Source organism: Oncorhynchus nerka, linkage group LG11 (assembly GCF_034236695.1).
Source record: "Oncorhynchus nerka isolate Pitt River linkage group LG11, Oner_Uvic_2.0, whole genome shotgun sequence".
NCBI lineage: Eukaryota > Metazoa > Chordata > Actinopteri > Salmoniformes > Salmonidae > Oncorhynchus > Oncorhynchus nerka.
Window position 1 is genome coordinate 52,448,548 of NC_088406.1, and position 14,874 is coordinate 52,463,421.

Genomic DNA, 14,874 nt, shown 5'->3' on the forward strand with positions numbered 1-14,874 from the left:
CAGTGTCACTGGAGAAACAGGGAGGAGGAGAATGTTCAACAGGAAGCACTAGACCAGAGCCATGTATTCAGATGGTCTGTTGACTTGATAGTCAACATACGTTTCAAACATGGAGTAAAACATGGAGAAATATAATGGACGGTTGGTGGAAATGTAGTGTTTCTCTGATGCAATATGATACCAGCATAAACCATGATAGACAAGCAAATGGATTCACTGATCTGCAAATCTTTTGTGGTGCCACTGGACAGTGATAAAATAGGTAAGTTAACATTTATTTATTGCAATTTTAAATTAGATACTTGTTTAGCTACCTTATATATCTACCTCAATTGTTATTTCTAACAAGATACAGAGCCTTGCAAAGGTATTCAGTGTTACAAAGTGACATTAAAATGGATTTGTCATTTTTTTCATCAACAATCATACACAAAATACTCTAATGTTAAAGTGGAAGAAAAATGATATTTCTTTAAGATAAATAAAACATCCATAACTAAAATACAGTATAATTGTTGCATAAGTATTCAGCCCATTTGTTTAGACAAGCCTAGTTAGTTCAGGAGTAAAATGCTGCTAAACAAATCACATAATAAGTTACATGGACTCACTCTGTGTGGAATAATAAGGGGTGTGACATTCTTTCTTGAATGACTAACCCTTCCTCTGTCCCCCATACATACAACATATGCAAGGTCCCTCAGTTAAGTATTGAATTTGAAGCACAGATTCAACTACAAAGACCAGGGAGTTTTTCAAAAGGCCAGTAATTGGTAGATGCGTAACAATAACAAATCCGACATTGAATATATCTTTAAGCATGGTCAAGTTAATAATTATGCAGGTGGCTTAGGTATTAAATCACCCAGACACATCAAATATAGTTGTCCTTCTGAACTGAGCTGCAGGGACATGAATGACACTGCTCAGGGATGTCACCATGAGGCATTTGGTGATTTTAAAATAGCTACAGAGTTCAATGGCTGTAATGGGAGAAAACTGAGGATGGATCAACAACGTAGTACATAAATGACAGAGTGAAAAGAAGAATACAAATATACTGAATACAAATATTCCAAAACATGCTTATTGTATGCGACAAGGCACTAAAGTAATACTGAGGGGGGAACACAGCAAATGAATACACTGTTTGACCTAAATGCAAAGCCTTCTGTTTGGGGAAAATCCAACACAACACATCACTGAGTAACTGCCTCCTTATGCTCAAGCATGGTGGTAGATGCAAAAATAAAAGCTAAATCTACACTGGACTTGCTTATCAAGATGACAGCAAAATCATTTTAAGAAATCTTTTATATTAAATATGTTTTTTAATTATTAAATATATATTTTTTCTAATATATTTTATAAAATATTTTATTTTATTTTAAGAATATGGCAAATAGAAATCAAGCCTGGATGTTCTTCAGAGATAAATGGGAGGGGTTGAGGGTATAGCTGAAGGACGGAACTAAAAACAAACAAAATAGCATTATTGTAAAATATACTGTGTCCGTAAGATTTATATAGTGTATATAAGCTGGAAATAGAAGTAGATGTGTTGTTGAAAAAAAAGAGAAAGAATAATGGGCTAATATTGCACAATCCAGGTGTGCAAAGCTCTTATAGACTTAACCAAGAAGACTCACAGCTGTAATCGATGCCAAAAGAGTTTCTATCATGAATTGAAGCAGGGAGCTGAATACATATGCAATATATTTTTGTTATTACATTTTTATTAATCTTAAAAATAAAATAAAAATTCTTCCACTTTGATATTAAGATTATTTTGTGTAGATTGTTGACAAAAAATTACAATTAAATAAATGTTACTCCCACTTTGTAAGACAATAACATTTGAAGAAATACTTTCACAAGGCACTATATTGAAGATGTGTCTATCTCAGAAACCAGCTAACTAGCTAACTTAGCTAGCGTTAAGCATTTTGAAATGTATGAATTGCATTCCATTGGTTGTTATTGCATTGAAATGTATGAATTACTTTGCATTGGTTCTTTTGTTCCCTTGACTCCTATCTCTTTTACTAAGCTCTGTTAGTGTGTGGTCACCTCCCCAACCAAGGCCCTTCTCCACCGACTGCCCGGTTTGGCCGGGTGGCCAGCTCTAGAAAGTCTTGGTGATTCCAAACTTCTTCTATTTAAGAATGATGGAGGCCACTGTGTTTTGGGGGACCTTCAATGCTGCAGACATTTTTGGGTACCCTTCCCCAGATCTGTGCCTCGACACAATCCTGTCTCTGAGCTCTACGGACAATTCCTTCGACCACATTGCTTGGTTTTTGCTCTGACATGCACTGTCAACTGTGAGACCTTATAAAGACAGGTGTGTGCCTTTCCAAATCATGTCCAATCAATTGAATTTACCACAGGTGGATTCCAAGTTGTAGAAACGTGTCAAGAATGATCAATGAAAACAGGATGCACCTGAGCTCAATTTCTAGTCTCATCGCAAAGGTTCTGAATACTTATGTAAATAAGGTATTTCTGTTTAGTTTTTTTTATAAATGTGCCACATTTTCTAAAAACTGTTTTTGCTTTGTCATTATGAGGTATTGTGTGTAGATTGATGAGGAAAAGGATTCATTTGATCCATTTTAGAATAAGGCTGTAACGTGGAAGGGGTCTGAATAATTTCCACATGCTGTGTATATGAGCAAAAAAATATTCCACTTTATTTGGAATGGCAAGCCAGACAAAATTAAGGGGGCCTATTTATATAATGAATATGAATTCGGAGGGCATAAATGATTAAATATTAAAGCATTGGACCTCTCAATTCAGTCAGACAAAAACTATACTTAAATCCGAACAGGTTCTCTAACAGATTAGTAAGAATGGCTCGCCCTTTGTTCAAGAATGGCCTTTTCCCCTTTATTCATATTACAACCTCTCACGTTCAGTTATTTGAAAATGAAATTGTCTCCAAAATATCACTATTTTTAAAATAAGTCATAGAAAGCTGGTTTTTGCAATTTCAGTTTAATCCACCAGAAAAGACAACAAATATTACAATAAATATTATAGTTAAACTCAAATAGTGGCCTTTTATTGTCCCCAGCACAAGGTGCACCTGTGTAAGGATCATGCTGTTTAATCAGCATCTTGAGATGCCACACCTGGCAAAGAAGAAATGTTCACTAACATGGAAGTAAACACATTTTTGCACAACATTTGAGAGAAATTAACATTTTGTGTGTATGGAACATTTCTGGGATCTTTTATTTCAGCTCATAAAACACTGGACCAACACTAAACATGTTGCGTTTATATTTTTGTTCAGTATGGATCTCTGATCAATAGGTCAACGTCGTTGAGGAGAACTAACACTGGCATTCTTTCATGTGTCTCTGTGTACTATCCTACGGCCTTTATTTCACTCCCTTGCGTGGACAAATGTCCTTACAACATGCCTGCCTGCACTAGACCTGTGTCATGTTCAGTAGGCAAACTGTAGAAAGATGTTTTGCAACAGAAAACAAAATTGGTGTTTAATATTAGATAAGGTCATGTAGCACCTCTCCATTTCACTTAATTTCAAAACTTTTTCTCCCTTCTGAACACCAGCTAGTTGTGGTGGGCAGATATGTGTAAACAGTCAGGGACTGTTGGGACCCTCCAGCTAGCCAAAGCTGGAGGTATCTGCTTCTCAAACAACTCTGCCAGCAGTCACATAGCATTAAAGTGATTTACAGCTGTGCCAGACTGGTCCGGTAGTAACACAAGCTTTGATTCTACCTCTACCCCTACTACCGCCCACTCCCATTAGCCAGAGATAGATTGGCACACCTTCAATAAATCAGAGGCTACACCTTGTCATTTCTGTGTCTTTTAGTCCCAGGGGGGAGGATATAGCAAAGAAAACTGTGAGGATATGGTTCGACAAGACTCTTACTTTAGCACACTGGGATCTCTCCCAAGGTCGGCAAGTTTTTTACTCTTTCAGGGGTGATGTGCTTCACTGTCATCTCCCTCCTGAGAAGTCTTTCCTCTCGTTCAAAAGGAAAGCATTGTTGCCTTTCAACAGAGATCGAGAAAAATGCAAGCTAGGCAAGGACATGGTGAAGGAGCACACACGACTCGAATAGAGATGAGTTTAGAGTGGTTGGCAGTCAAGATGGGAGAACTTAGAAAAAGGGGAGAGCATGGTTCTTATGAGGCTTTTATTGCAAGATGATGCTATAGCCTTGATTAATGACTTTCCAAACATAATAGCATTGATTATACCTCACTGATAAGAAATGGGTTAAAAATAACCCAGTACCTACCTCTCATTGGGTATTTTAACCCAACACATTGGGTTATCTATACTGAACAAAAATATAAAACGCAACATGTAACAACTTCAAATTCACATAAGGAAATCAGTGAATTGAAATATATTCATCAGGCCCTAATCTATGGATTTCACATTACTTGGTAGGGGCATGGATCAGAAAACCAGCCTCTGATGTGACCACCATTTGCCTCATGCAGAGCGACACATCTCCTTCTCATAGAGTTGATCAGTCTGTTGATTGTGGCCTGTGGAATGTTGACCCACTCCTTTTCAATGGCTCTGCAAAGTTGCTGGATATTGGTGGGAACTGGAACACCTTACCTTCTCCCCCTTCCACTTGCCTCCTCCATCTTTGCGGTAAGGCTGCAATCAGTTGGTTGTAATTTTGGATAGAGCAGAAATGTCCATACATTTGTGTAAACTGCATGTGTGAGAGAATTCCACCATGTTATCATTCACAAAGCCTATACCGTAAAAAAATAAAAAATAATAATTAAAATAATGTTTGTTATCAATTAGTATATGTGACTCGTTTCAGGAAACTAGGCATACGTCGTGCATCACTACTTCACAGGAGAGCCATTCGAACTCAAACTTTTTTTTTCTTAAAAAAAAAAAAAATCAAAATGCGTTTTTTTGAGCAGAAATGCCTTCTGGAACATGTGCCTTGATAACAAACGTGTACGTTATCTGTAAATACGAATACAACTCTTAAATTACGAGCCTAGTTGGTTTAGCCATGGAAAAAGACAGGAACTTTCCTGCTAGCCGTGATTGGCTGAGATAATGGATGGGCTGGACATGCCGAGAGATGAGTTTGAATTGATCTGCAATGTAGCACGCTTTTGTCTTTAACATGAGCTGGTCAGGATGTGTAGGTAATCCTTTATAACGCAGTTTTCTTTTAAAGGTATCTCATAGTAGAACCACTGTGGTAGAACTGCAAAAAGTGTTGCTCTCCACTTTCTGGAGGACTGAGTTTTGAAGTCAGTGGAACGCACGGTGTAATTCGAGTATGATAGCTAAGGAGATGGAGAAAATTCTGGTGTTTGACTGCAAATAAGTAGAGGGAGTCAAAGAGAACACACAGAAGGCTGTTGTATAAAACACCTTTCTCCGGATTACATCTTCAAACTAAGGGCAACCATAGCATCCGTGACAAGTAAGATAATCTAGCTAGCTACATTTTCAGATATTATACATTTCTAATTTGTTAGAAAGTCGTTTACATTTCAAGTTAAAGCATACCATTAGCCAGCTAGCTAACGTTAGCTGGTTGGCTCGCTAGCTAACGTTACATGTATGATATGCGTAGTAATATTATTTGTATCTCAGAGCCATTTGCATTTCTAGTTATTGCCTAATGTTAGCTAGCTGGATAACATTTAACCTGGTTGGTTAGGTAGTTACATGCAAGTTCATGCAGGGTAGTAAAAAAATTGTTCATTTTTTAGCTAGCTACAAATCTAAGAAACCATTTCACTACACCTTCTGTATCCTGTGCATGTGACAAATAAACTTAGATAGTATTTGATATAGTATGTGTTTACCAGAGACGGTAATGTGAAGAACAACATCACCTGCACCAAAGTCAAATTAGGATACAACGTTAGGCCAACGAGACAGTGTGCAAGTTCAAAACATTTCCGGTAGAATGCCTTGCTTTTATTTCGTCACAATCACAAGCTATTTTCTGTAATTGTCTTGTCATTAACTTGTAAATAATGATAATGTTTTGAGTTTATTTTCCTGTAGTAATAAAGACAAATGATGCAAAGTGAAGATGTTGTCAGCTATATGATATAGTCATTGTTTTGAACTGGCTAGCCAGCTAACTTAACTTTAGCTAGCTAGCTAATAAGCTAGAAACTAACCAAAACATTGTTTAGAAAGTTGCATTATGTTGCCTGGTTTGCCACATTGATGTGTTAAAATACACTAGTTATGCTATTTTGGATCACCAATTTTGGACCAGCCTGTAGTTTTTGTGTTTATAATTTTTCATAATGACAAGTTTTTATGCTGTAATAGTTTGTGTCGGGGGCTAGGGTCAGTCTGTTATATCTATTTCTCCTGTCTTATCCGGTGTGAATTTAAGTATGCTAATTCTATCTCTATTTCTCTTCTCTCGGAGGACCTGAGCCCTAGGACCATGCCTCAGCACTACCTGGCCTGATGACTCCTTGCTGTCCCCAGTCCACCTGGCCGTGCTGCTGCTCCAGTTTCAATTGTTCTGCCTGCAGCTATGGAACTGTTCACCGCATGTGCTACCTTGTTCCGGACCTGCTGTTTTCGACCTGTTCACCGCATGTGCTACCTTGTTCCGGACCTGCTGTTTTCGACTCTCTGTAACTACAGCACCTGCTGTCTCTAACTCTGAATGGTCAGCTATGAAAAGCCACTGACATTTACTCCTGAGGTTGCACCCTCTACAACCTGTTGCACCCTCTACAACCACTGTGATTATTATTATTTGACCCTGCTGGTCATCTATGAACGTTTGAACATCTTGGCCATGTTCTGTTATAATAATATTCACTCGGCACAGCCAGAAGAGGACTGGCCACCACTCAGAGCCTGGTTCCTCTGTAGGTTTCTTCCTAGGTTCCTGCCTTTATAGGGAGTTTTTCCTAGCCACCGTGCTTCTACATCTGCATTGCTTGCTGTTTGGGGTTTAAAGCTGGGTTTCTGTATAGCACTTTGTGACATCGGCAGATGTAAAAAGGGCTTTATAAATACATTTCAATGATTTATGTCGGACGACAATAGAATGTTCATGATGTCACTGTGACAACTGTTCATAGACGTAGTATAAACCAACCTTTAGTCTTGAAATCTTTGATTGTTTAGTACATGGCCTCACACGTGGATCCTTAGAGTGAACACCCTGAATAGGTGTAGACAGAGGGGACAGAGGGGCGCTCCAGTAGGTGCTCTCTCTGACATTTGTGACAAATGTGACATTTTCTTAAAAAGTTTATCAACTTTCAAAGCAGAATTACTTTCCCATTTTTCCTCAATTGTAGTGTATGATATACAATTTTCTAGTTCTGAGTCTCTACTTTTATGCAATGTAAAATACACCATTTCAAATTTTTATACATAAGACCAAATCGAGCCGGTCGGTCACAAAAATGTGCAGTTTTGTCACACAACACAATGCTACAGATTGTCTCAAGTTTTGAGGGAGGGTGCAATTGGCATGTTGACTGCCGGAATGTCCAACAGAGCTGTTTCCAGAAAATGTCATGTTCATTTCTCTACCATAAGCCTCCTCCAACATAGTTTTAGAGAATTTGGCAGTACGTCCAACCGGCCTCACAACCGCAGAACGCGTGTAACCACACCTGCCCAGAACATCCACATCCAGCTTCTTCACCTGCGGGATTGTCTGAGGTGGGGACTCATTGTGGGGGAAAAACAATTCTGATTGGCTGGGCCTGGCTCCCCAGTGGGTGGGCCTGGCTCCCAAGTGGGTGGGCTTATGCTTGCCCATACCATAACCCAATACCGCAACAGTTGGGATAATGGAACAATTAATTTCTTATCCCTGGTTTGAGGTATGTTTTTCCGAGACATATTTCGAGCCAGCTCTGTGGTGTCTTAATCTACAGAGGAAGTCTGTCCGACCTTTGTGCAGCTGTAAGCAAGCGGGTCGGATCGGCTGGCTACCCAATAAATTGCCCCTCTGGGGTAAATCACCTCACCTCAGGGCTTCTATTAGAAATGTCTTTGTGAGCTAGTTTCTCTATAATAGCATTACTTCCAGTGCAAAAACTGATGTGCCCCTGAAAAGGGCACTTAACCATTATTTGCTCCAGTGGCGTCATACTACTATGGCTGACCCTCTCAAACATTTCACTGCACCTACTGTACCAGTCAAATGTTTGGACACACCTACTCACTCAAGAGATTTTCATTATTTTTACTATTTTCTACATTGTAGAATTATAGTGAAGACATCAAAACTATGAAACAACACATATGGAATCATGTAGTAAGCAAAAAAGTGTTACATTTACATTTAAGTCATTTAGCAGACGCTCTTATCCAGAGCGACTTACAAATTGGTGCATTCACCTTATGACATCCAGTGGAACAGTAGTGCGTCTAAATCTTTTAAGGGGGGGGGTGAGAGGGATTACTTTATCCTATCCTAGGTATTCCTTAAAGAGGTGGGGTTTCAGGTGTCTCCGGAAGGTGGTGATTGACTCCGCTGTCCTGGCGTCGTGAGGGAGTTTGTTCCACCATTGGGGGGCCAGAGCAGCGAACAGTTTTGACTGGGCTGCGCGGGAACTGTACTTCCTCAGTGGTAGGGAGGCGAGCAGGCCAGAGGTGGATGAACGCAGTGCCCTTGTTTGGGTGTAGGGCCTGATCAGAGCCTGGAGGTACTGAGGTGCCGTTCCCCTCACAGCTCCGTAGGCAAGCACCATGGTCTTGTAGCGGATGCAAGCTTCAACTGGAAGCCAGTGGAGAGAGCAGAGGAGCGGGGTGACGTGAGAGAACTTGGGAAGGTTGAACACTAGACGGGCTGCGGCGTTCTGGATGAGTTGTAGGGGTTTAATGGCACAGGCAGGGAGCCCAGCCAACAGCGAGTTGCAGTAATCCAGACGGGAGATGACAAGTGCCTGGATTAGGACCTGCGCCGCTTCCTGTGTGAGGCAGGGTCGTACTCTGCGGATGTTGTAGAGCATGAACCTACAGGAACGGGCCACCGCCTTGATGTTAGTTGAGAACGACAGGGTGTTGTCCAGGATCACGCCAAGGTTCTTAGCGCTCTGGGAGGAGGACACGATGGAGTTGTCAACCGTGATGGCGAGATCATGGAACGGGCAGTCCTTCCCCGGGAGGAAGAGCAGCTCCGTCTTGCCGAGGTTCAGCTTGAGGTGGTGATCCGTCATCCACACTGATATGTCTGCCAGACATGCAGAGATGCGATTCGCCACCTGGTCATCAGAAGGGGGAAAGGAGAAGATTAATTGTGTGTCGTCTGCATAGCAATGATAGGAGAGACCATGTGAGGTTATGACAGAGCCAAGTGACTTGGTGTATAGCGAGAATAGGAGAGGGCCTAGAACAGAGCCCTGGGGACACCAGTGGTGAGAGCACGTGGTGTGGAGACGGATTCTCGCCACGCCACCTGGTAGGAGCGACCTGTCAGGTAGGACGCAATCCAAGCGTGGGCCGCGCCGGAGATGCCCAACTCGGAGAGGGTGGAGAGGAGGATCTGATGGTTCACAGTATCAAGGCAGCCGATAGGTCTAGAAGGATGAGAGCAGAGGAGAGAGAGTTAGCTTTAGCAGTGCGGAGCGCCTCCGTGATACAGAGAAGAGCAGTCTCAGTTGAATGACTAGTCTTGAAACCTGACTGATTTGGATCAAGAAGGTCATTCTGAGAGAGATAGCGGGAGAGCTGGCCAAGGACGGCACGTTCAAGAGTTTTGGAGAGAAAAGAAAGAAGGGATACTGGTCTGTAGTTGTTGACATCGGAGGGATCGAGTGTAGGTTTTTTTCAGAAGGGGTGCAACTCTCGCTCTCTTGAAGACGGAAGGGACGTAGCCAGCGGTCAGGGATGAGTTGATGAGCGAGGTGAGGTAAGGGAGAAGGTCTCCGGAAATGGTCTGGAGAAGAGAGGAGGGGATAGGGTCAAGCGGGCAGGTTGTTGGGCGGCCGGCCGTCACAAGACGCGAGATTTCATCTGGAGAGAGAGGGGAGAAAGAGGTCAGAGCACAGGGTAGGGCAGTGTGAGCAGAACCAGCGGTGTCGTTTGACTTAGCAAACGAGGATCGGATGTCGTCGACCTTCTTTTCAAAATGGTTGACGAAGTCATCTGCAGAGAGGGAGGAGGGGGGGATTCAGGAGGGAGGAGAAGGTTGCAAAGAGCTTCCTAGGGTTAGAGGCAGATGCTTGGAATTTAGAGTGGTAGAAAGTGGCTTTAGCAGCAGAGAGAGAGAGGAAAATGTAGAGAGGAGGGAGTGAAAGGATGTCAGGTCCGCAGGGAGGCGAGTTTTCCTCCATTTCCGCTCGGCTGCCCGGAGCCCTGTTCTGTGAGCTCGCAATGAGTCGTCGAGCCACGGAGCGGGAGGGGAGGACCGAGCCGGCCTGGAGGATAGGGGACATAGAGAGTGAAAGGATGCAGAAAGGGAGGAGAGGAGGGTTGAGGAGGCAGAATCAGGAGATAGGTTGGAGAAGGTTTGAGCAGAGGGAAGAGATGATAGGATGGAAGAGGAGAGAGTAGCGGGGGAGAGAGAGCGAAGGTTGGGACGGCGCGATACCATCCGAGTAGGGGCAGTGTGGGAAGTGTTGGATGAGAGCGAGAGGGAAAAGGATACAAGGTAGTGGTCGGAGACTTGGAGGGGATTTGCAATGAGGTTAGTGGAAGAACAGCATCTAGTAAAGATGAGGTCGAGCGTATTTCCTGCCTTGTGAGTAGGGGGAAGGTGAGAGGGTGAGGTCAAAAGAGGAGAGGAGTGGAGAGAAGGAGGCAGAGAGGAATGAGTCAAAGGTAGACGTGGGGAGGTTAAAGTCGCCCAGAACTGTGAGAGGTGAGCCGTCCTCAGGAAAGGAGCTTATCAAGGCATCAAGCTCATTGATGAACTCTCCGAGGGAACCTGGAGGGCGATAAATGATAAGGATGTTAAGCTTGAAAGGGCTGGTAACTGTGACAGCATGGAATTCAAAGGAGGCGATAGACAGATGGGTAAGGGGAGAAAGAGAGAATGACCACTTGGGAGAGATGAGGATCCCGGTGCCACCACCCCGCTGACCAGAAGCTCTCGGGGTGTGCGAGAACACGTGGGCAGACGAAGAGAGAGCAGTAGGAGTAGCAGTGTTGTCTGTGGTGATCCATGTTTCCGTCAGTGCCAAGAAGTCGAGGGACTGGAGGGAAGCATAGGCTGAGATGAACTCTGCCTTGTTGGCCGCAGATCGGCAGTTCCAGAGGCTACCGGAGACCTGGAACTCCACGTGGGTCGTGCGCGCTGGGACCACCAGATTAGGGTGGCCGCGGCCACGCGTGTGGAGCGTTTGTATGGTCTGTGCAGAGAGGAGAGAACAGGGATAGACAGACACATAGTTGACAGGCTACACAAGAGGCTACGCTAATGCAAAGGAGATTGGAATGACAAGTGGACTACACGTCTCGAGTGTTCAGAAAGTTAAGCTTACGTAGCAAGAATCTTATTGACTAAAATGATTAAAATGATACAGTACTGCTGAAGTAGGCTAGCTGGCAGAGGCTGCGTTGTTGACACTACACTAATCAAGTCGTTCCGTTGAGTGTAATAGTTTCTACTGTGCTGCTATTCGGGGCTAGCTGGCTAGCTAGTAGTGTTGATTACGTTACGTTGCGTTAAAAGAACGACAATAGCTGGCTAGCTAACCTAGGAAATCGCTCTAGACTACACAATTATCTTTGATACAAAGACGGCTATGTAGCTAGCTACGATCAAACAAATCAAGCCGTTGTACTGTAATGAAATGAAATGAAAAATGTGATACTACCTGTGGAGCGAAGCGAAATGCGACCGGATTGTTGAGTGCGGAAGTTCTGTTCGGTAGACGTTGGCTAGCTGTTGGCTAGCTAGCAGTGTCTCCTACGTTAAGGACGACAAATAGCTGGCTAGCTAACCTCGGTAAATTAAGATAATCACTCTAAAACTACACACTCTAAACTACACAATTATCTTGGATACGAAGACAGCAAAGACAACTATGTAGCTAGCTAACACTACACTAATCAAGTCGTTCAGTTGAGTGTAATAGTTGTGCTGCTAATCGGTAGACGGTGGACTAGCTAACGGTGGACGTTAGCTAGCTGGCTAGCTGCAGGGCAGTGTAGACTGCGTTAGGACGACGAAATACGATAATTACGCAATTATCTATGATACAAAGACGGCTATGTAGCTAGCTAAGAAGAAATTGCTAAGATTAGACAAATCAAACCGTTGTACTATAATGAAATGTAATGAAATGTAATACTACCTGCGGACCGAGTGCAGATGCGAACGCTCAGGAGACTACTAACTATCACTAGCTAACAGGAGACTATCTTATCCTAAACTGATGCGGAGGGATTGGAGTCTATGCTGGAGTCTATTGCGACCTGACTGTTAAACAAATCAAAATATATTTTATATTTGAGATTCTTCAAAGTAGCCACCCTTTACCTTGTTGACAGCTTTGCACACTCTTGGCATTCTCTCAACCAGCTTCACCTGGAATGCCTTTCAACAGACTTGTAGGAGTTCCCACATATGCTGAGCACTTCTTAGCTGATTTTCCTTCACTCTGCGATCCAAATAATCCCAAACCATCTCAATTGGGTTGAGGACGGGTGATTGTGGAGGCCAGGTCATCTGATGCAGCACTCCATCACTCTCCTTATTGGTCAAATAGCCCTTACACAGCCTGGAGGTGTATTGGGTTATTGAAAAACAAATGATAGTCCCACTAAGCCCAAACCAGATGGGATGGTGTATCGCTGCAGAATGCTGTGATAGCCATGATGTTTAAGTGTGCCTTGAATTAAAAATAAATCACAGACAGTGTCACCAGAAAAGCACCCCCACACCATCACACCTCCTTCTCCATGCTTCACGGTGGGAACTACAAATGCGGAGATCATCCATTCACCTAGTCTGCGCCTCACCAAGACAAGGCGGTTGGAACCATAAATCTCCAATTTGGACTCCAGACCAAAGGACATATTCTACCGGTCTAATGTCCATTGCTCGTGTTTCTTGGCCCAAGCAAGTCTCTTCTTCTTAATTGTGTCCTTTAGTAGTGGTTTCTTTGCTGTAATTCGACCATGAAGGCCTGATTCACACAGTCTCCTCTGAACAGTTGATGTTGAGATGTGTCTGTTACTTGAAGTCTGTGAAACATTTATTTGGGCTGCAATTTCTGAGGCTGGTAACTCTAATGAACTTATCCTCTGCAGCAGAGGTGACTCTAGATCTTCCTTTCCTGTGGCGGTCCTCATGAGAGCCAGATTCATCATAGCGCTTGATGTTTTTTTTTTATACAGGTAACAAGCTGAGGTTAGGAACACTCCCTTTAAGAGTGTGCTCCTAATCCCAGCTCGTTACCTGTATAAAAGACACCTGGGAGCCAGAAATCATTCTGATTGAGAGGGGGTCAAATAATTATTTCCCTCATTAAAATCCAAATCAATTTATAACATTTTTGACATGCGTTTTTCTGGATTTTTTTGTTGTTATTCTGTCTCTCACTGTTCAAATAATATAATTTATAATTATAACTACCATTTCAAATTATAGACTGATCATTTCTTTGTCAGTGGGCGAACGTACAAAATCCGCAGGGGATCAACTACTTTTTCCCCTCACTGTAAGAATACAAATTCACACACACAGGCAGTCACAGACGCAGGCACGCATGCATGAACACGCAAACAAACACCTCACTCCTTTTGATGATCATACCAGATGACTGGCAAGTTGACCACAGCAGATTGTTAAAAAGATGGCTAAAATAGGCGACTTTGTAGAGCAAAAATTATTTAATGACAGATAAAAACTACAAATAATCTATTGTGTTGTAGAGTAGGCCGCAGTGACAGATAAACATAGTTGTGGGGTGGTGAACATAAAAAGCACACTACTAATACTCTACGGTGTGGCCAAAAGGTCATGGCAGAGTGAAGTGAACTGACCTTTGTCTATGTGTTTTAAATAAATATATATATTTCACCTTTATTTAACCAGGTAGGCAAGTTGAGAACAAGTTCTCATTTACAATTGCGACCTGGTCAAGATAAAACAAAGCAATTCGACACATAGAACAATACAGAGTTACACATGGAGTAAAACAAACATACAGTCAATAATACAGTAGAAACAAGTCTATATACGATGTGAGCAAATGAGGTGAGATAAGGGAGGTAAAGGCAAAAAAAAAGGCCATGGTGGCAAAGTAAATACAATATAGAATAAAACACTGGAATGGTAGATTTGCAGTGGAAGAATGTGCAAAGTAGAAATAAAAATAATGGGGTGCAAAGGAGCAAAATAAATAAATACAGTAGGGAAAGAGGTAGTTGTTTGGGCTAAATTATAGATGGGCTATGTGCAGGTGCAGTAATCTGTGAGTTGCTCTGACAGCTGGTGCTTAAAGCTAGTGAGGGGATAAGTGTTTCCAGTTTCAGAGATTTTTGTAGTTCGTTCCAGTCATTGGCAGCAGAGAACTGGAAGGAGAGGTGGCCAAAGAAAGAATTGGTTTTGGGGGTGACCAGAGAGATATACCTGCTGGAGCGCGTGCTACAGGTGGGTGATGCTATGGTGACCAGCGAGCTGAGATAAGGGGGGACTTTACCTAGCAGGGTCTTGTAGATAACCTGTAGCTAGTGGGTTTGGCGACGAGTATGAAGCGAGGGCCAGCCAACGAGAGCGTACAGGTCGCAATGGTGAGTAGTATATGGGGCTTTGGTGACAAAACGGATGGCACTGTGATAGACTGCATCCAATTTGTTGAGTAGGGTAGGATGGTCAGTTTTACAAGGGTAAGTTTGGCAGCATGAGTGAAGGATGCTTTGTTGCGAAATAGGAAGCCAATTCT